This window comes from Camelus ferus, chromosome 1 (genome assembly GCF_009834535.1).
Source record: "Camelus ferus isolate YT-003-E chromosome 1, BCGSAC_Cfer_1.0, whole genome shotgun sequence".
NCBI classification, from domain to species: domain Eukaryota; kingdom Metazoa; phylum Chordata; class Mammalia; order Artiodactyla; family Camelidae; genus Camelus; species Camelus ferus.
The window spans coordinates 33,444,306-33,466,504 of NC_045696.1; positions in this window are offsets into that span (position 1 = coordinate 33,444,306).

Genomic DNA, 22,199 nt, shown 5'->3' on the forward strand with positions numbered 1-22,199 from the left:
TCAGAAAAAAGAGATACTGTAACTTATCTCAGTGCTAATATGTAACCACATTTCAGACCCATCTGGAGCATACTAAGAGAATTTTAAAAATATTCTCATAGTTTATCACCTTTTTCTTATTTAATACAGTTTTATTTATAATGTTCTCTCTTTTTAGAGATCTGGTTTGTCATCAAATCAGGAGTTTTGAATGACTTTCAAAAATTAATAACTTGGCAAATCTCAAGCTTTTGTTCTATGGCTGTAACAGTAATCAAATTCTTCTATGTTGGAGAAAAAACAGCACAAGCATGTGAAGTTATTGTCCCAGCAAAATTCACATAGTTATTACTTGGTAGATTGCCTCTTGAATGTCAAATCAGAGTTCATTCAACTAGAACCATTTTAGTGATGCCTTTTAAGGTTTATAGGACCAAAGTTTTGCTACACCTGGCATTCTTCAACATCCCTCCACAAAAGACATTTCTATACCCAAATTCAGATTTTGAATTCAGCCTATCTTTGTGGAACTAATCATTTTCTTTTTGAATTATATTAATTTTTATTCTTTTTATTCTTCCATTCCTTAATCCATCAACAGTTGAACTTCCAGAAGATTTATACACATAATTTACAATTGAATTGCATTCTCAATACAATCTTTCAGAAACTTATAGATTCAGGATTCTTCCCTCTGCCTCAAATCTCTTAAAAATATTATTACAGAAATTTTCATAATCTTATCTTGCAAATAAAACATTGGTAACCATTTAGGTGATTATATTACATTAACTGCAAATGATACATCATTGGTATGAATACAAGTCAAGCTTATAAAAATTGCAAATTCCTCCATTCATCATAAAGTTTTGCTCTTTTGAATACTGCCTTAACAAGAGGATGTGAAAGAACTGTGTTTCTATGTATAGATTATAAATCTATTTAAAATTGTAATGGCCTTTGAGCTTATCTGAATATAAAAGTATTACCATAAACTAGTCTCAAAGCAAAAAAGTATTATGCAAACAAAATAGGGCTCTAGAATTAGAACTCTGGGAGCAGGTGGCTAGCGGTATGAAAAAATTTAACTGGTGCTGAACATTTAACAAGGGAATAATACTACTTTTTCTGAAGTTTCTTTCTGATGGAAGAACAGGTTCAATAGCCAAAAATAGCCTTTAATTTTTAATTAAATGTAAGTCTAAAAGGTATGCCATTTAAAGACACCACAGGGCATGATTTAATAGCCCATTAATACTTGTATGAATCTTGTGTTTCTGTTTAGCACACATTAATGGAACTCAAAAAATATTTTTAGACTGTATCTATATATAATTTAATTGATACAATCCTAGAATTTTTGACATCTCTTAGAGGTCACCTAATGCAACTTTAGTTGATGAATCAATCCTACACCATTTATAACAAATAGTTATCTAGGTTGTGCTTTAACATTTTTAGTAATGGGTAGCTTACAACTTTTTTAAGATATTACTGTATCTTAAAAAAGACTTTAAGTAAGTTTACCTATATGTTATGAAAGAAATAACTCCTTTAAACGTCTACCCACTGGTCCCCTTTCTTCCCCTCAGGAAGAGTTGGTGGTTTTAATTCATATTCATTCAACAATTTCTCATAAGACATATTTTCAAAATATTTATTATTTTGATTGCTTTTCTCTAAATGTTTCTTAGGTTTTTTTTTTAATGTTTTCCTGAAACAAGTCAGGAATTGAGCAATTCATCACTGCAATTTATAAAAATAAAGAATATAGAACAAATGGATTCATCATTGCAAATAAATCTCTTAAATGTGTATATTTTGTATCATATCCATATGCTCAAATATACTTACAACATTTTCTTATAAATAAAAATAAATAATAGCACTTAGAATAGTTATTAATAAATTTGGGAGTTTGAGATTTGCAAATGTTAGCTACTATATATAAAAATAGATTTAAAAAAAGAACAGCTTATTGTTCATGCTCATAACATTTCACAAAAATTATGTAGGCTATTGAGATAAAGCTGCAGAAACTGATAATTATAAAATCTATTGTGGAATTATTAAAGAGATTCATAGTTTCTTTTAATTAAAAATGAGGCTCCAAACATACAGTCTTTCTCTCAAAAGAGTCATTTTTACCAGTCTATGTGCACTTCATCCCATAAATATTGTAGCAACTACTGCTGTATGAGAATGTTTTCTCTCATAAGAATAAGTTTTATATAATTCTATATGTAAATAAAGTAATGGACAGGTGTATGACGATGAGGGAAGAAGAAACGGAATTATCTTTGAGATTTGAATCGCCTTTACTTTGACATTTAATCATTTCATGTACATAAGAAACAGGATATTTACCCTTTAGCCTTTCTAGCTTCAAAGACGGTAAGGATAAATCTGTTTCCTGCTGGGAAAATTTTCAAAGAAGTTATAGAGTTTTCAAAATAGTTATAGCCAACAATTCTAAAGATTTCCTTCTCAAATTGTGTGAGGTGGTTTGCAAACTAATCATTTGACAGAGATTATAGTTTTTTCTATAGAAAATGGGTTTTTAGGTCTAAATTGTCAGGGCTGCACTGTGTCTTTACTTATTACTTTGATTGTTTATAGATATTACGATTGCCCTTGGACATAGAAATTTCAGGAAGAGTGATAATAGTTTCACAATGAGTAGATGGACTTACAACTAGGTTCTCTGGAAGATTACATGTACTGAGGAATACACTTGGCTGAATTCATTTTATCCTTAAATAATTGTTGTTGAACACAAGTTCTTGAGTAAACAAGTGCCAAAATCTACTCTTATTTTGTTCTTATTTACTCATTTTTACATCTAAAAAGAAACGAAAGTTAATTTATACAACATAAAATGTCAAATTACAACTTTGTACGTGCTGTTGAATGTGTAAAGTGAAAAGGTTTTCCTGATATTTGGACATTAGTAGTAAAAATGTATTTTCTAAGTTATACTATTTTACTAGATATTTCTGTCTCTGTAATATAAGTAAGTCTTGTAGAACCCCCTTTTTGGAAATTCATACATTTGTATATAATATTGGTGATTATCAGTATCATTGTGATTTAAAAGTAAATGTTCATAGTTTTTCAATTTCTTATTGTATTGTCAGGCCACCCAAGATGTCTGTTCTCTTGCTCTCTGTTCATTCCCTGCTCAACCAGTGCCAGCTTCACCTATACCTTACTCAAATGACTGACCTTCCTATATACTTGCCTGTGCCCCAGCTAGAGATTGTTCTTATCAAACAGGCGGTGAGCGGCATGCCCCTATGTTGGTTTCCCTGGTAACCAATCAGCCAACCTGACCTAAGTCCCCCTATAACTGGTAACCACCCCCTGCTTTCTCCTGCTCACCACCCACCACACACAGTGGTGGGGAGTTGCTCCAGAACCTTGGTTCAGACATTTAAGATCCCACTATCCATTAAACCACTGATGTCTCTGTCACTCACTCCGGGCTCTTTCTTTGTTCTTAAAGCTGGGTGAGTAAAGCCCAACACTTATATTCACTTATTAAATTCTTGTTGCTCATTAGGGGATATTTACTTTCTACATGTGTAAAAAGGTAAATGTTGCTCCAAGTGGATCATAGATCTAAATGCAAAATACAAAACTATAAAATTCTGAAATATAACATAGAAGAAAACCTAGATGACCCTGAGTTTGACAATGGCTTTTTATATAAAACAACAAAGGCAAGATCTGTGAAAGAAATCACTGATGAGCTGGACTTCATTAAAATTAAAAACTTCTGCTCAATGAAATATACGGTCAAGAGAAGGAGAAGACAAGACATAGACTGGAAGAAAATACTTGTGAAAGACACATCTGATAAAAAAATGTTATCCAAAATATACAAGTCTTAAAACTCAACAACAACCAATAAAAAGTTTAATTAAAAATAGACCCTAACAGACATCTCACCAAAGAAAATGAACAGATAGCAAACATGAAAAGATGCTTCAAATCTTAAGTCATCAGCAAAATGTGAAATAAAGCAAAATGAGATACCACCACATTTATATTAGAATGGCCAAAATCAAGAACACTGACAACACCAAATATTGGCAAGAGGGAAGAGTAACAGGCACTCTTACTTATTGCTGGTGGGGATGTAAAATGGTACAGCTACTTTGGAAAACAGTTTGGTAGTTTCTTACAAAACATACTCACCAAATGATTTAGCAATTACACTCCTTGGTATTTACCCAAAGAAGTTGAAGTTTTATGTCCACACAAAACCTGTACATGGATGTTAATAGCAGATTTATTCATAACTGCCAAAATTTGGAAGCAACCAAGATGTCCATCAATAGATGAATGGATAAACAAACTAAAGTACATGCAAACAATAGAATATTATTTATTGCTAAAAATAAATGAATCTATTTAAAAATAAATCAAGCCACGAAAGGACACAAAGGAAGCTTAAATGCTTAGTACTAAATTAAAGAAGCCAATCTGAAGAGGTTAAATACTGCCTGATTCCAGTTATACAACACTCTGGAAAAGGCAAAACTACAGAAATAGCAAAAGATCATTGGTCTCCTGGGAACAGGAGGGAAAGAGGGAGGAATGAATAGGTGGAGCACAAGAGAATTTTTAGGGCATTGAAACTATGGTGTTTGATACCATAATGAGGGATATATGTCATTATACCTTTGTCAAAACCCAAAGAACACACACCACCAACAGTGAAACCCTAATGTGAACTACAGACTTTAGATGATATGAGAATCTATGAAGGCTCGTCAATTAAAACAAATGTACCACTGTGGGGCAAGATGTAAATAATGTGGGAAGCTCAGAGTGTTTGTGGAAGGGGAAAGGGGTATAAGGGAACTCTGCACTTCCTGCTCATGTATGCCAGGACCCGAAAACTGTTCTGAAAATAAAATCTATTTAAAAGCAAAATAATAAATTGTATAAATATACAAATAAATAAATTATATTAAAGTAAGATAAAACTCTAAAAATAAAAAGAAATATTTTACTTCTATATCTCCATGAAGATAATAAAACATACAGCTACTTTGCATTTTGGCAGTTATGGTAAATATATTGTGTGAAAGACATAACTAATATAGACATCAAGAATTTCTTTAGACTTCTGGTTTGACTTTGAATTTTCAGCATGTATTGTTTTATTTGTTGTTTCAAGATGACTTTAGAATTCAAATATATAAACCAAACATTTTTTTAAAAGGTAACATTATTAAACATTTTCATTAGGGAGAGCTAAACTTGCTGATTTTTAATATTATATTTTTAAGATAGAGCATTCAGAAAATATACAAAATAGTAGAAGAAAAATCAAAACAAAACAAAAAAGAACATTCCTTATCCCTGAAATTTATTTCTTAAGCACTTTTTCTTGACTAGGAATTTTATATAGATATTATACTTTTTAAAAAAAATCACATTTCAATAATGGTTAATTTCTCATGTTTTCAGTCATAGCGAGAAGCAAGCCTTAGGCTAGATTAGGTCTGGAATTGAGGTTATTGATCTTTCCCAAGGAATAACAGAGAAGGAAGAAAGAGAAAGCTGAGAAATTATGATACTGGATGAACAGGCTGGTGAAGCTTCTTTCCACTAATACTGTGCTACGCCTTGCAAGAAGTTTTTACCAACTACAACTAAGATTTTATGCTCAACAGAACATACTACTTGTAGTCAAACTGAGTAAGCACCAAAAAAAAAAAAAAATTAACAAAGCAAATTTCTTTAAAAAAAAATCACAGTTTAATCATGGTAAATCTATTGTATTTACAAATCACAGGAAATGGTATTTTAATACCAATGGGCAGAAAATAGGTACTATCTTCCCACAGCAGCTCTATGATGGGGAATTTTGGAAGGATCATACCCTTTATTTCCTAAATTCCACTCTACAATAACTTTATAGTTGACTATATTGATGGAAGAAGTTATTTTACATGAAAATAATTTATTTGCTTATGGGAAAGTTCTAAAGTTTTCTGGAAGATTTGAGCCCATTATTCTCTGAAGGAACATTCAGAGGGCAAAATAAAATGTAATATTGATGATGTTATGTTACTTAAATAATTAAAATAAAAAAGCAAACATGGATAATTCCTACAGAGGAAATATATATATAATTTTTGCAATATCAGAGGGTGGAATTAACAATGGGCTCAATAAGACCCAGGATAATGGCACTTATGCTTTAACTCTGGGAGATGTAGGTTTTGACGTAGGATGATGGCTGCAACCTGCAAAGCTAAATGGAGACTGGAAGAGCAAGACCAAGAGAGGCTTAAAATGGGCCAGAATTGGAGAGATGCCCAGGCACCTGCGAGAGGAGAGCCAGAGAATCAGTCTGAGATTAGCTACACAGGTATCCCATGCAGAAAGTCTGATCAGGATATGAGATGGCACGGCATAAGAAACAGAAGTCCACAAATCGAAAAAGACTGGCTAATATGGAGTCCCAAGGCAAAGTGTTTATGGTTATCTTTTCATTAATCCAGGGATCAATCATCTCTAAGTAGGCATTGCATGCAAATTTGAATAACTAAGATCTTGTCAGTTAAGTCAGTGAATGTTGCTTAACCTGTACTTCTACATTTCAATGACAGACTGGCTAACTGCCTAGATAACTGAACTGGGCATAACTCAGTGTGTAGAACTTCCTCGTGCCTGGGGAATTCACATAAGCAAAGTAGTTTTACACATATTCTATCATTTAGTTTGCTAACACGGATTATGGAGTCAGGTGTTTAGATTAATACTTTTAAAAGGACAGACTTTCTATTAAGGATTTAGGTAAGCTCTTATTGCTATTTAGTTATAAAGATACAGCATATTTAAATTTCATAACAAAATTATATGAAAGATGCTTTATCTTTAAATATAAATATCAATATTACTTTTGAAATTAATTTTTTCTGGTTTAAAAATCTCAAGACTCAAAAATTTTATTTTCAATAGTGTTTTCTAACAACTAACAAATGGTTACTTATAAAATTCAGAAACTATGTTATATTAAAATTCTAAAGTGATGAAACTATAGCTCTAATCCCTGCAGTATCTACTTCTGTGATGCTCTGGGGATATATATGGGTATCATTCTCCCTTTCCTAAAACTAATGGTAATTTTAAGAAAGATTAAAAATATTAATTTAAAAGGAATTTTTAATGTGATTTAGTAATATCTGATCATTATCAATAAATTATTAATTAAATGGTCATTGTTATTATCCATGGTGAGAGATCCAAGCTTAGAGCAGGAAGGTACAGTAACTTTATACATTGCTTATCTTTGAATGATTTACCTCACTCATAGTACTAACAGCTTAGTTTCTGGATATTACTTTCCTTGCATGAGCAGAGCTCTAAGTGATCATCAAAGGCCACTGCAGTGCTAAATTGGGGAAAAGTTTTCATGTACCGCTCTTTTTTAGCTGATTTCCTCATGAAACCTAATGTCACTCCCCAGCCTCTCTAGAAATTAATTCCACATGATTGGAAACTCATCACATTTTGCATTAGCTGGGGCATGCCTGAGAATTTTAACTATGGAAAAATACATATTACTTGTTTCAATCCCTAGCCCACCCCACTGATGAAGTGAATACTGACTTAGCAGAATTCTCTTCTTGGGACCCTTACAGGACTCTGAAGATATACCAGTAAATGCAGAAGATTGTAAACTAAAGACAAGAGCATCATACCTCTAGCATTGCATATAAGGTGATGGCTGAATGGGACATTTTTGTTCACAGGAATAACTGATCTTATATGGCATTATAGTTACATAAATGTGAGTCTTTGATTTCAAGAAAGATGATGTTTAAGTGTCTGCTTAATTTGCTTTTGTTTTGTTTTTAAATTACTCTTTTTGGAAACATTACAAACATGGCTGTAGAAAAGTATTATTGTATAATTTTTTAAAACTTTATAGACCATATTGGCTTGAGTTTAGAAGTTTCTTAAAGATTTGAAGATAAAGGGGGAATATTATTTATATCACTTATAAGCACAGAAAAAGCAAATTAAAATGCATGAAATTCTGAGAAATGGAAAAGGAATTTTTCAAAAGATTACAATACAGCAGTACTAAATTTAGAGTGATACTATATAAATTAATTTTGTTTATAAAATAGGAAGAAAACATCTTTCCCTCAGACTTCCCTTGCAAATGAAAAAGCATCAGGCATTTATGAGAAATAGTTTATGAAGATGATCCTTCTTTGATAGTGATGAACAACACTAATATTTGCCTTAAGATGATTATTTTAGCAAACCATGCCACAACCAATTATTTTTATTAATCTATTTTGTTCTGGAATATATGATTTGCTTTTTGTGATACACAATTATATAAAGGACCAAGCCATATATTAAGAGACATTTATTATGTTGCAAAAATAAACTTTGAATATCATGTCAAGATAGAGACTCATTTAGGGCTGGCTGAAAAACAGTGTGGCACAGACGTAATATTTATTTTGGCTCTGAGACTTTAAAAGTCTTTGAAATAAAATTTGAAGTTAGCTAATTCATAGGCTTAAAAGACTTCAAGAGTGTTTTGCAATGGCTATAACTCAATAAAAAAATGTTTAACAAAAAAAAGAGTGTTTTGCAGACAAGGCAAGTGTCTTTAGATTTTTTCTTTCATATATAATTTAGATACTCGATACGGTCTTAGTGTATATTAAGTACTTGTTTATATGGAAGCCCTCACTAACAATTTTTAAAGCAATTTAATAGATTGAAATTCTTTTGGTTAATTCTAGCAATAGGTTAAGGACTGATGGAGTGAGACAAGGCAGAGTATTCCAATTTATACAGAGCTGAGATGATTACAGAACAGTGCAGATATTTTTATTTGTACAAAAAACCCTATTTCCCAACATTTAAAGTATATTTTTGAGTTTGCTTTAACAAACGGTATGGATAAGGAATTATATCTACTATAATAGTAGATATATATATATACACATATACATATACAATTATACCTACTATGCTGATATGTAAAACTGAAACAGAGCAGAGATTCTCCACTAAATCCTGTTAAATCCTATTATTATAAACTCTTGGTATGAATCCTTTTCTCTCTCTCTCTCTCTCTCTCTCTTTCTGTTTCTATTTCTCTCTCTCCTTTTATCTCTGTCTCTTTTGGAGGAGCTGAGGATATTGACTTTCTTCAGTGAAGCCCACACACATCAAGATAATCTTTAATCTGTTGTATGTTTAGATTATAGTGATGAGTTAGGTTGTTGCAAAAATTATGTATTTGCCAGATCTTCTCCTTATTCAAAGGCTATCAGTTCACTTCAAACTGGTTTTAACTGAGTATGGTTACAGTCTCTTAAATGGGATGATACTTGTATTATGCTGACTTGATTGAGTTTAATGTATTTCAACTGTTTATCAAGAAAGAAAGGCATATAGAATAGTTAGGCTAGTTGACTCCCTTTCCTCATCTACCTTCTTCAAAAAATTATTTTAAAATAAGTATTTCAAAATAAACATGAATCTAATTAATTACATTAAATATAAATATAAAACTATATTTAAAATTTTTTGAGCAGCTCAGTTTTATAGCACATTTCTTTCTAAATAGCATGAAAGGATATTATTCAATTTGTATTACGGACTGAGGGCACAGTTGTCAACAATGTTATTTGCTTCAGAGTCTCTTAGTATCAATAATTACAGGATACTCCAGGTACAATCAAAATAGCAGCATGGTTAAAGAACAGACTCTGAAACCAGAGTCAGAATTATATTTTAGAGTTATAAGTCAACTTAACCACCTTGCTTCTCATCTCAGTCACTTCTTAGCTCGGTGACCTCGAGCAGTCATTTAGCCTATCTGGATCTCAGTTTTCTCACACTGGTAAATGGGAATAATAATAATAGTACCTATATTTTATACTTATTTTGCAGCCAAAAGCATTAATATAAGTAAAGAACTTATATTGGTGTCTGAAATATATTATATACTATAGTAGTTTTATGAATATTTTCCCCAACTCTGTTTTTTTACTTTTTCACCGCTCAGCCCTGAAGAATTTACATGCCAGTAGACTACAACCAAAATAATAGATATCATAAATAATTCTACCTTACAATACACTTTAAGGGAGATTGCTTTATCTTCCTTTACTAAAAAACATACATGCTTACTCTTAATTAAAATTTATGATGTATATAATGTTTCTGCATGGAATAGGTCTAATTTCATGACATTTCTCTAGCTTCGTATTAACATTATCTAATAACATTAATGCTTGAAATACTGCAGAATTTTTCAGAATTTGACATTGGTTTTAAACCTATACCAATGATTAGAGACCTTCTACTCAAACACTAGCGATACTTTAATTCCACGTAAACTGTTATATATATTTTAATCTTTACAAAACACAGATTGCTACTAAAATATTTAAATAATACAATATCTAAAATGGTGATTTTTTTTTTTGCCTTAAGATATACTGTTATCCAAAAGGATTGCCGTGTACATGGTATTGTCATGGAACACTTAGATTCAAGGAATAGGGAATTTTGTTATATATCAAGACTGCAGGATAACTGACAAGATTCTTGGCTGAAAATTAATAGTAATAAAAATAATGTGTTTTTATAAGTTGTACCCTATTGAAGGAACAATTTATTACAAAATAAAATGGAGTTCACTAACTCATATGCCAGCCAAAAGGAAAATTACCAAAAATATTTTTGCTAGCAAAGGAGTTTTTAATCTACCCTATTAGCCCTTATTTTTTTCCTCAACATATAATGGGAATATAAATTAAATTTGCTATTTTTAAGTGACAGAAAATCAATCAGTAAAAATGCTAAGAATAAATCATATTATTTTTGCCTTTGTTCATTCGATCACTGATGTGATATTTCCCCTGAGTGATTTACTTTACATTATTTTTATTACTATCCATATAATGCCATCCTTTGTTTATTGCTGTTATGTAACAGTTGATTTTAACAACATGGTATCTATTTACCAACTATTAAAATCTTTACTCTTATTATATGTAGAAATAAAGCTTTTCCTTCAGAAGAGAGAAGGTCTGTGAAGGTAGAATGATAACATATTTTAGAGTTACATGCCAACTTTGACCTATCTTATACTCAATGAATGGAGTGTATGTTCATTTTAATAAAGATGTGAAAAGTTAAATGTGAGTTTTTTTACAACTGCTCTTTACCTGTTTCACTTGTAGTAAATAAAAGAGATTTGAGGCATGGTTCTCTAAAGGCAGAGGTGGGATCTGGATTGTGTGGCCAAGTTATAGTAGAGGCTCACACTGAAATTAGCAGGGGCCTTTCTGCACTAAAAATTAAATTGTTTGCTAAGAAGTTAGCTTTGAATGAATGAAATAGTTCAAAATTGTATATGATTTTTCTTTTTACTCATCTTTCTCCCCTCTTCAACTCATCCTCTTAGAAGAAAATGTCCATATTCAGAAAACCATCATTTAAACCTTGCCTGATGTATTTCAGAGATAAGGGAAGACATACCACTATCTTTTCACCCTTGGTCAGATCATTAACTGGAAGCTGTATGGTCAGTACCCATCTGCACAGATTTTCTGAGCTGTGATTGGTGTCCCCATCCTTAAATATGCAGAATCAGGACATGTCTACATTGGTACCATTTGAGACCTTTAAACATTCTTACATAGCAATGACTTACCCTCAATTGTTAGCCCCCCAGGAATAAGAAAAGCAAGAAGCAAAACAAAGACTCAAGAAATATTCATTGTACTAGAGGACAAAGGACAACGAATATTCAACATAGCTAGTGGGTACTGTAGATCCTTTAACCTGACATCCATTCTTTCCTGCTCCCTTCTAAATAGAACTTTTATTTTCACCTACTCCTCCATTAAGTCGAGGCTCTTAATGTTCTGAGTCATCTAACCCAGTGCTTCTCAACTGGGAGAGACTTGTCCCCAGGAAACATTTGACAATATCTGGAGATATTTTTGATTGTTATGATTTCTGGGGTGGCATCTCATGAGTATAGGAAAGGATTTTGCTAAACACTCTACAAGGCACAGGAGATTTCCCAGCAACAAAAAGGTATTTGATCCAAAATATCAGTAGTGGAGAGGTTGAGAAGCCCAGGTATGATGGGACAGAGTAATCTGTCTGGTCTGAAACACAGCTCTGCACATCCTGGCTGAGTGATTTTCTTTTATAAATAGCTTATAGAAGGTATAACTGATATGCAAAAAAGCCTGCACATATCTAATTTGTACAATTTGATGAATTTGAACATACACAAACATCCTTGATCCCATCAATGTTAAAGACATACCCAGCACCTCCCAGAGTTTCTTTATGTTCCTGTTGTTTGTTTGTTTGTTTGCTTGTTTTTTGTTTTTGATAGTAAGAGCACTTAACATAACTACCTTCTGAACGAAGTTTAAAGTTTGCAATACTGTACTGTTACCGATAAGCACAGTACAGATAGAATACAGCAGATCTTTAGGACTTACTCATCTGGCACAACTGGAACTTTATACCCATTGAATTTCTTAACAGTGTACTTAATCTTTTAGTGTCTTAGTTTCCTCATTTGTCAAATGATTATATTAATAGTTCATATTTCACAGAATTGCCTTAAATATGTCCACACATATAAATCATCAAGAGTAGTGATGGGCATGCAAAGCACTCAGTAAATGTTAGCTATTATGAGGTTTTTCAAGAATCAAGGAATGAGATGGCCCCCCAAAAAAAAAATATGGTTGATTAAAAATATAAAGTACTATTGATATAATTCAGCTTTCTCATTTACTTTTTTAGGGTTCTGGCCAGTGTACATGCTTATATTTGAAATTTACATTATATTGTTAATCTGAGAAACTAATTTTTCCTAAAATGTATTGGGTTTAGAGGAAGCTACAATTTTCACCCTTATAGTAGCTTGAGTTTGCAAACATACTTGAACCTATAATTAATTTGGACATTGAAAATTTTGACTCTCTAGGGCTTGGCCAAAATGTGTGTTTCATAGACTAAAGAAAAAAGTTTACTAATCCTTCAAGATATCACAAGAGAATAATTATGTTTTTCAGGATTTAAGAAATTGCTCAAGTTTTTAAAAATTCTTTATATAAAATAATGCACCAATTACAAATACTTCTTCTACTTTTTCATTCTATTAAAGCAAACTATTTTTTCTGGAAGTCCTTTGATATAACCACATCCCCATTCTTCAATTACTTATCATATTAAAAAGATATTTTCCTGCATTGTCTATGAAATAGTGAATCTGTGCTTCACTTAAGAACTTAAACCAGAAAATAAACTACAGGGGGAAAAAAACATATACATACTACATTCTTTATTACTACATTGCAAAACAAAATTATTTTAAGAGTTACCAAATGCAGACAGATGTTAAATAGTAATATTGATGATATCCTTATATGTATTTAATATTTAAACGTTGAAACTGGTATATTTTAATTTTAAATTATGCTTCAGAAACTATCACAATTAGACTTAGAAAATGTTAAGAGAGTTTATGTATAAATATTTACCTGAAAATATTGTTTTACTATGGAGTATCATACTATTGTCCAGAAAATTTATCTTTGGAAAAAAATCCCAAATTACATTGAAATTTTGGGTTTGGCTATCAACACTGTAGAGTAGACAAAAGCGATTGAATGGATTTTTGTTGTTGTTGTTATATGGTTCCAAAATTCAAGAACCAAAAAGGATCTGTGTGGAGTGTCACTTCATATTTTCATCACTCATGAATCAGAATCTTTTTTTAATTTTAAAGTTCTCCCTACACATAGACACAGAAATAATGACACATCAATATACAGACAATGTTGTATATCAATGCCTTTTTTAAAGAACCATTTTCCTATTCTTTTACCTTTTCTAAACTTTGCTTTTTCTCTCTCTCTCTTTCCTTTTAGCTTCAAAGTAACTGCACCATCAGATGAACTTTGAGAGTATTATGCTAAGGGGAATATGCCAGGTAGAAAAAAACACTGTATAATCTCTCTTATATATGGAATCTAAAACCTAAACCAAACCAAAACCTTAAAGCCAAGCCCATAGATGTAGAGAACAGATAGATGGTTGCCAGAGGTGGTGGGAAGGAAAGAGATGCATAGAGGATCAGAAGGTAAAAACTTCCAGTTATAAAATAAACAAGTCATGGGATGTAAAGTACAGCATGCTGATTATAGTTAATAACACGGTATTGCCTATTTGAAAGTTGCTAAGAGAAGAGATCCTGAAAGTACTTACCACAAGAAAAAGAATCCCTAACTATGTAAGGTGATGGATGTTAACTAGACTTATCGTGGTGACCATTTCACAATGTATACAAATATCAAATCATTATTTTGTACACCTATAACTAATATAATGTCATATGTCAATCATATCTCAAATTTAAAAATAAATATTAAAAAAATAATAATAAAAACAAGCACCTTCAGAATGTCCCTACCTTTTTTTTTAGGAACCAGTTAACCACCTAATATAGACCCACCTCTATTTTCTTCATGCTTATATAATTTTATACAGATATTTTATAACTGTGTGTATACATGCACATATACATACAAAGGATTTTATGTGCACTGGGCATTTTACAAAAAAACAAATAATGTAAAGATGTAAAACATTGCACTCTCTTGCACCTTGTTTTTTCACCAATGAGTACTTCCTTGTTAACTCTCCTAGACTACTGTTACTTCAGTCTGTCCTGCTGATGGATACATGATAGTCATGCAACGGCTGTAGCTAATTCATTTAACCTTTTCTTATAGATGGTCTTTTAGTCTGTTTCCAGTGTTATCTGTCTGACACAACCTACATGCATATATGCATATAACTGTAGCTACTAGATGCTGTTTTCTTTTCTATAACACTGACTCCCAGATGACAGTGAAAACTAATTCAGTTATTTAAAAGAGGTGTGTGAAAATAAATATAATAAAAATACTTATGAAATGATCTTATGGAGTGAAAAGGCTACACAGCTTATAGATCATGAGAAACAGAAACATAATTTGTATTCAGAAAATAAATCACAAATATTAAAATACTGAAGTTAATTTCAACTCTCCCTGTTAAGGAACTAGAGAAAACCATTTATTTGCTTGGTGAGTCAAGAAAAGTTTCTCTAAATTACTCAAGTTCTGTTGATATGCTTTTGTGTCATCCCTCTGACATTCTTCTCCCAGGATAATCTACACTGATGCTTTCTTTTATTATTTGGAAAAAATCTGCAGCCTGTGTTTAAACACTTTTTCAACCTCCATATTAGAGACAGACTATTATTAATTCTATGCTGAGATTTTTCCTCCCTTTAATATGCTCAGCTGATTGTACACCACGAGTTACATCCACTGAAGACAAGCTTGTCTTTCTACTTTCATCTTCTTACTGCTCGGCAATCTGTGTCCTTCTCACTCACTGCCTCTATGGTCTGCAGTTGCTACTGTAAAGGGAGGGTTTCTCTCCTGCCAGCTTTTAACACAAAGAGGGCTTTTTTGCAGACTGAGTCTGGAGTGAAAGCTTCCTTCGTTGAGCACAAACATGGTCTCATGCTTCCTGTGTACTCCCATTACACAGCCTCCTGGTCTGGTTAATGAGTTTGTGCTCACAAATTACATCAGCTTCACTTTCACACACTTTTATAAGGTTTCTACCCCGACCCCTCTAAAAAAATTACATTAATTCTGCCTCTGTTGAGTCTATTGGATAAGTGTGATAAATATTTACTGAAAGAGTAAATGTTAAACAATTGCTTATTTACCCTTTCACATAACCTCTACCTAGATTCCCTACTAAATAGAATAAACCTGTGATATAGTAAATTAAAGGACGAAATTTGAACCTAGAATCATTTACCATTATAAAATAGGATCAAAATTAGACCCAAAATTACATTTTCTTACATTTTGTGAACACTCAAAAATGTCTTTTAAAGTTCCACTAAATGCTGTCATTCATATCCCAGCGCTGTTAGAAAAATATTCTTTGATCTAAGGATGTAGAACATTTAGTATTTATCTTCATTCACAGATTATAGCTTTACAAATCTTGAACTAGGGCCTTTTTAAAATTTGAAATTAGCCCAGGAACTAAGTAATTCCTAAAAAATAGTAAAAATTGATTCAGAGATGCAATGTTTTTGACAAGCTTCGATCATTTTATTTTCAGCATGGCTGTTTTTACCCACCATGTCATCCTCTCTGCATAGCCAGTGTTGGACACACAGTAGGCATTCTATGAGTGTTGACTAGAGAATAAGTCAATGACTGTTTTGGTTTTGAAAGTAATTAGAGTAAATTTTTCAAGACAGACGTTACCTTCTCCTCTATTCCCCACCTAAAGACAATACTCATCAAAATGAAACACACCCACTGAATTTCTCTCTCTTACTGCCGAGATCAATTTCTCTCTTTAAACATTCAAGTAGTCTGTATTATTTCGTCCTGTGGGCACACACAGAGATGTGTTCTGGCACCACCAGTAGCACAAATCAGAGACACCTTAAAAGACAAGGTGTCCTGGTATCTTCTGCTCGTTTTTCTGGGGCGTAAGTGATGAGCGCTAGTGAAATCCAATCATAATTCTGTTACCTTTTCTGAAGCAGGTTCAGCAGGCACATTTTTTTCTACCAGACACATGAACTTTCAGACTAGTATAGATTGGGACAAAATAGTTCAGAAGAATACTGCAAGCCTAAAATATAGCTCTCTTTTTGCAATTTATCACTTGTGACCTTCTTGATAGTTGTATTTAAAAATCCCAATGTTTCCCCCCAAAAGAGATAAAACAAAGAAAATTTATTAACTGTTCTGTGTTAATCAGAGATTTGTATAATTGCAAAGGAAAACTAGACCAGGAACATCACAGACAAGCAGTTTTCTATTCATTTGTAAATTATATTTATGAAATAGGTATACTTCTAAAAATAACTACATGAATAAAATTTTTCTAAATTGAATCATAGTTTAATGGGCTTAAGGTTCTTATTGTTAGAGGTAAGCAAGGAATGGTTTGTAGTGCTGATTATTACTTAACTTCATTAATAAGTGAATGCATTTGTGTACTAGGTTTCACTGAAAGAGATAAAAACGTACCTCCCCACCATGTAATATAATTATTTCATGTATTAGCTATTTTTAGAAAGCATAATCTCAATATAATTAATTACTTATTGTTATATCCCTCATGATCTCATTATCATAATAACCTCCTTAGGAAGCCATAGTTTGAAACTAACCACCACACCAGATCTCCAAAGTTGATGGTTTAAGGCCAAATGTCATTTTGTGCAGAGTGACAGTCAAGCTATACTGGAATGTGTTCTGATTTTTAAGTCAATCTTAATTTTCTCTTCAGCAGCGTGTCTGGTTCTTTACCCTGACATGGTGAATACAATGACTCAAACTTTCATCCTAAGAAGAAGAAGCGATCATACCCTAACACTTCTGAAGGGAGAGACGATCTACTTGTAACCACATCAAGGTCAAGAGAATACATTACTACTTGACTTTGATCATCTTGCTGGAAACAGTGGTACAAAACTGGCCAAATATGTACTTTTTTGTATTTATCTACATTTACAAAGCATCAATGTGACTCTGGGAGATAAAGTCAAGTTCAATATGTTTCATTTACCTAAAAAAAATTAAAATAGAATATTTATAAATACTGAAAAATAACTACAATTGTGAGAACAGAGAAGATAGGAAAATTAGAAGAATCACCAGATTCTATATCCTTGAGAAAACTTAAATTCTCTGTGATTTTATAGCGATGTATATTATCATGTTTTGGAATTTATAGCTCATGCCTCAAAGCTAATTAACCCCATGATATTATTGATCTCTTTGGCTTAACTCTAGGAATAGAGCGAGTAGAGAATTTCATGTTTCATATTAGAATTGTGTCTGAGGGATGACTGAAGCCTTCATTTTCCTGCTGTTAATGACAGGAAACTGAGAGCTCATAGTTCCAGAAACATCCTCCATGATAAAAACAAAATTTAGGACAGGGACTTAGGCCAGAATAGACTGCAAAGAATGAAAGTCCAAACCTGAATTACAAAGTAGGTCTAATAATTATTCAAAGAAGTTACTAAAGATAGTAATTGAATTAAAATTTAGAGAGAAGATATATTCTCTTTGATTGAAGCTAACAAGACACACTATGCTATTTTTGAATGAATGAATGTACAAAGGTGAATGAACAAATGAATTAATATTTAGAATCAGGTGTTTGAGAAAACACAGAAATAATTCATGCTATAATTTGGACAAAACTTCTTTATAAAATTAATGAGATTTTTCTATCATAACTTGAAAAAATTAGACGGCAGAAATGAATATGTCTTGTGTCTTGAAAGAAAAAGAAGAAATATAATGTTAAATACAACAGAAGGATGGGGTATTGAAGGATAATGAGTTAGAGCTTTGTTAGTTTCTTCGGTATCCTCAAGAAAGATTGTATTTCTCATGATTGATCTCTTTCCTTTAAACTTTCTCTGCAGTGGAAGCAAGTTATTTTCAGTTAGGATAGAGAAATCCTTTAAAAATATTCTACTCCTTTTCTATAACACAGTGTTCACCAGGCAACCTCCTGATCTTTATTTATTTATCTGAATATACCTACTTACTTGGAAAGAACTGTGGTGAGCAGATGCCAAATTCTCCTACCCAGTTGTAAATTATCAGCATTCTGGCTTATAAATCAGTCTCCTAAACATGATCACTGAGAATCAGAGAATGGTCACACTTGGATACACTGACAAAAGTGAGCATCTGAACCAGCAAAGCTGGGTCATGGTGAATCTATGAAGATGTAACTCCCCAGTAAAGCCTGGCCTGAGCAATCAGCTGGCTCTACCCATCACATTATTATCTGGAGGTCTAGGAAGCTTTCACATTTCAAAGCCACACTCCTGGATAGCAGAATGGTAATGAAAGGTACCACAAGCTCTGTGGGTTTATGGAGTCAGAATACTACAGAATTAAAAAGCCAGCAGCCTAGTGAGTGCACTGGAGACTGGAGTGAAAGAATGGATTAATAAAAATAAATATCCATGGACTGTTTCAACCCACAGATTATTAAAAGCTTTTGGATGTCTATGGGACAGATAATTTGTGCAAAGATAGAAAAGCACGGCACTGAGCACTGAATAACAAGAAAAGCTGGCTTGGTTATAACAAAATTTGAAATTACCTTGAGTTTACATATTTTTCCTCAGTTTCCTGGTTAAGGCAACTTACAACGCTGTCCTAAATGGGCCCAACATATTCAGTTAGATTTTAACAAGCAAAGTACTTTAAGAGATTTTGTGCCCAAACATTCTACTTGGATTATAGAAAACAAGCAAGTGATTCTTTTTAACTTTAGTTGACAAGAAACTTATTGATATATATCTCCTGTCAGTTATTGACATTGTTTACATAAAACAAAACAGGATGCTTTAGTTTGGGTTACAAAATCAAATTACAAGTTTGCCTGTGGATTCTACTAGAAAAGTACAGATGTTCTAAGTTAAATTTTAGGTGTAACGTTGTTTATGTTTATTAATACCTAGACATAAATTTATCTAGAGAAGATGCTATAATTCCACACTTCGAATAAATGCACTAAATGGTCAGTGGTGTTCAGAAATAGTCATCTAATGCTATTGGATTGTATTTTTTGAGCTTCATAAGATTCTAAAGACTAAACCAAAAAAATTGTGAGACTGTTTTAAAAGAAATAATAATTCAACAATGACTTTAAAAGATACTGTCGTTTTATTTTATTTAGAGCATGTGCTTCAAAGCCATAGTGATACAACAAGAAAATTCTTGGTCTGCCCGGAGCATAAGTCTAGCATAGAGTAGCTGCTAAATTAATGTTTATTGAGTCAATAGATGTCCTGAATGTGAATTTTGATTCAACCACTTTTTGGCTCCATGGGACTTTGGGAATGTTATCACTCTCTAGGAGCCGCAGTTTTTCCATTTGACAGTTTTCAGACTAGATGAAAGGAACAAATAAACTCATTATATTAAAGTGTTCTGAAAATTATGAATTTATATACCTATATATTTGAATATTTTATAATGGTGTCTTTCAAATACTTGCATACATTTTAAAATATACTTACATGCAATTATTTACCTACTCTGAAAAAGTAGATACAAAGAGGTCTGACAGTCTTATTTGTCACCCTATTGAAATCTAGGATTGATTTGGAAAATTTAAATACCTTAATTAGTGTCTCCTTCCTCTCTATTTCATGTACTTCTCCCCAAAATGTCTCCCTTGCTTGAAATGTACAATGCATTCTCTCTCAAAGACATCCCTTGTATATTACTTTTTCCTAGATTAGGTACTAGAATTACATTAAGTCATAGCTGACATTTAGCTGGGTACTGTGTACAAATGCCATTGACATGTATGCATCCTCCAGCTTTGGAACAGGATAAAGTTAACAGTTGGATGAAATCTGCACTCTCTCCTTCATTATCATAATGGTCTAAATTGTTATTTAATTGATGAGTATATGGACTTCAAGAGGGGAGGTGGGAGGTTTTCAGAAAAAGGACACAATGAAAGGATGCAGAGGTGAGGCTGTACCTAAGAAAACTGAGATCTTTAGCAAATTTTCTTAGAAGTGAGATAAAGGAAAGAGAAAGTCAATATTTGAGGCTGATCAAGAACTGACTTGACATTGAGAATAAATGATTTGCTTTTCATCTTATGGTAGTGGAGGTAACTTGAAGCTGATACGTGACTGGGATGATAGGAATGTGATAAGGCAACACAGCAGATAGGGAAGAAGGCTTTGGTTGCCATTTATTATTTAACTCATTTGGATTGGTTGAAGACTTAGACACAATTAAATGAGGAGAAAGTAAAATAAATTCTGTGGAGCTAAGAATGTGCAATCTAAACTAAGTCAGGGCTTGAAACTGGGCCCAGATGAGGGAGAAGGTGAAACTTAGTAGATCAGCCAACCTCAGACCCTAGGATGGAGCTGCATCCCTGGGTGTGGTCCAGTCGTCCTAGCAGTTCTAAAGGAAAAGTGCCAGAGCAATGGTCGCCAAATTAAATTGCATTTCCATTGCATAAAAAACCCCGCAGTGTTGAGCAAAAGGTTGAACAGGATAAGGTTAAAGATTCTTTCACATCTATTAAAGTCCCTATCAACAATAATTTCTTCCAATGTCAATTCTCTGGAACACAACTCTTACATGGAAGCTGTTTAAGTTGGAGCTTCTACGACCAGATTCCTGTACCATCTCTGTGTATGTACCAACCCTGTTAAACATTACCATTTAGCAAGGGAAAAAGCACAGCCTTATATCTGAGCTTTTATGTATTCCCACTTACTCATAAGAGGTGGAAGTCTCTATGGCAGAACGTCCACCAGGGGGTTAGGATTTGTAAAGGCTGATCAGTGTGAGGGGATGCACAAAACGGGATGGTCGCGCATCTCTGAAATTGCACTGCTGCTCCAGCCACATGAGATTGATTTTGAAATTCTAAAATGTGAGCATCTCACACAATATAACATTGTTTATTTCTTTCTGTCTTTCTGACTCTTTTCCTGAAGTACTCTGACCAAGCCATGGAAGACAATGATTGTGGCTAATGTCCTGTATAACCTTCCTTGGACTGCTGTAACAAAGCATCAAAAACTGAGTGACTCAAAACAACAGAAATGTATTGCCTCACAATTCTGGAAGGTAGAAGTCTGAAATCAAGGTATCAGCAGGGCCATGCTCTCCCTAATGACTTTAGGGGAGAATCCTTCCTCTCCTCTTCTAGCTTCTGCTGTCTGCTGTCAATCCTTACCATTTTTTGGTTTCTAGATGCATCACTCCGGTCACATGGCTGTCTTCTCCCTGCATGTCTCATATTGTCTTTCCTACATGAATGCCTTCTGTCCAAACCTCCTGTTTCTATGGGGATACCAGCCATATTAGATTAGGGCTCACCCTACTAACTTCATTTTATCCTGATCACCTGCATAAAAACCTTGTTTCCAAACAAAGTCACATTCTTAGGTACTGGGGGTTAGAACTTCAATACCTCTTTTGAGGGGAAAGAAGTCAACCCATAAAAGCCTGAACACAGTTTGTGGACTTGCATTGTTGTATGCTGTTTTTCCGAGCTGGTGGCTCTCTTTGTGAATGTTT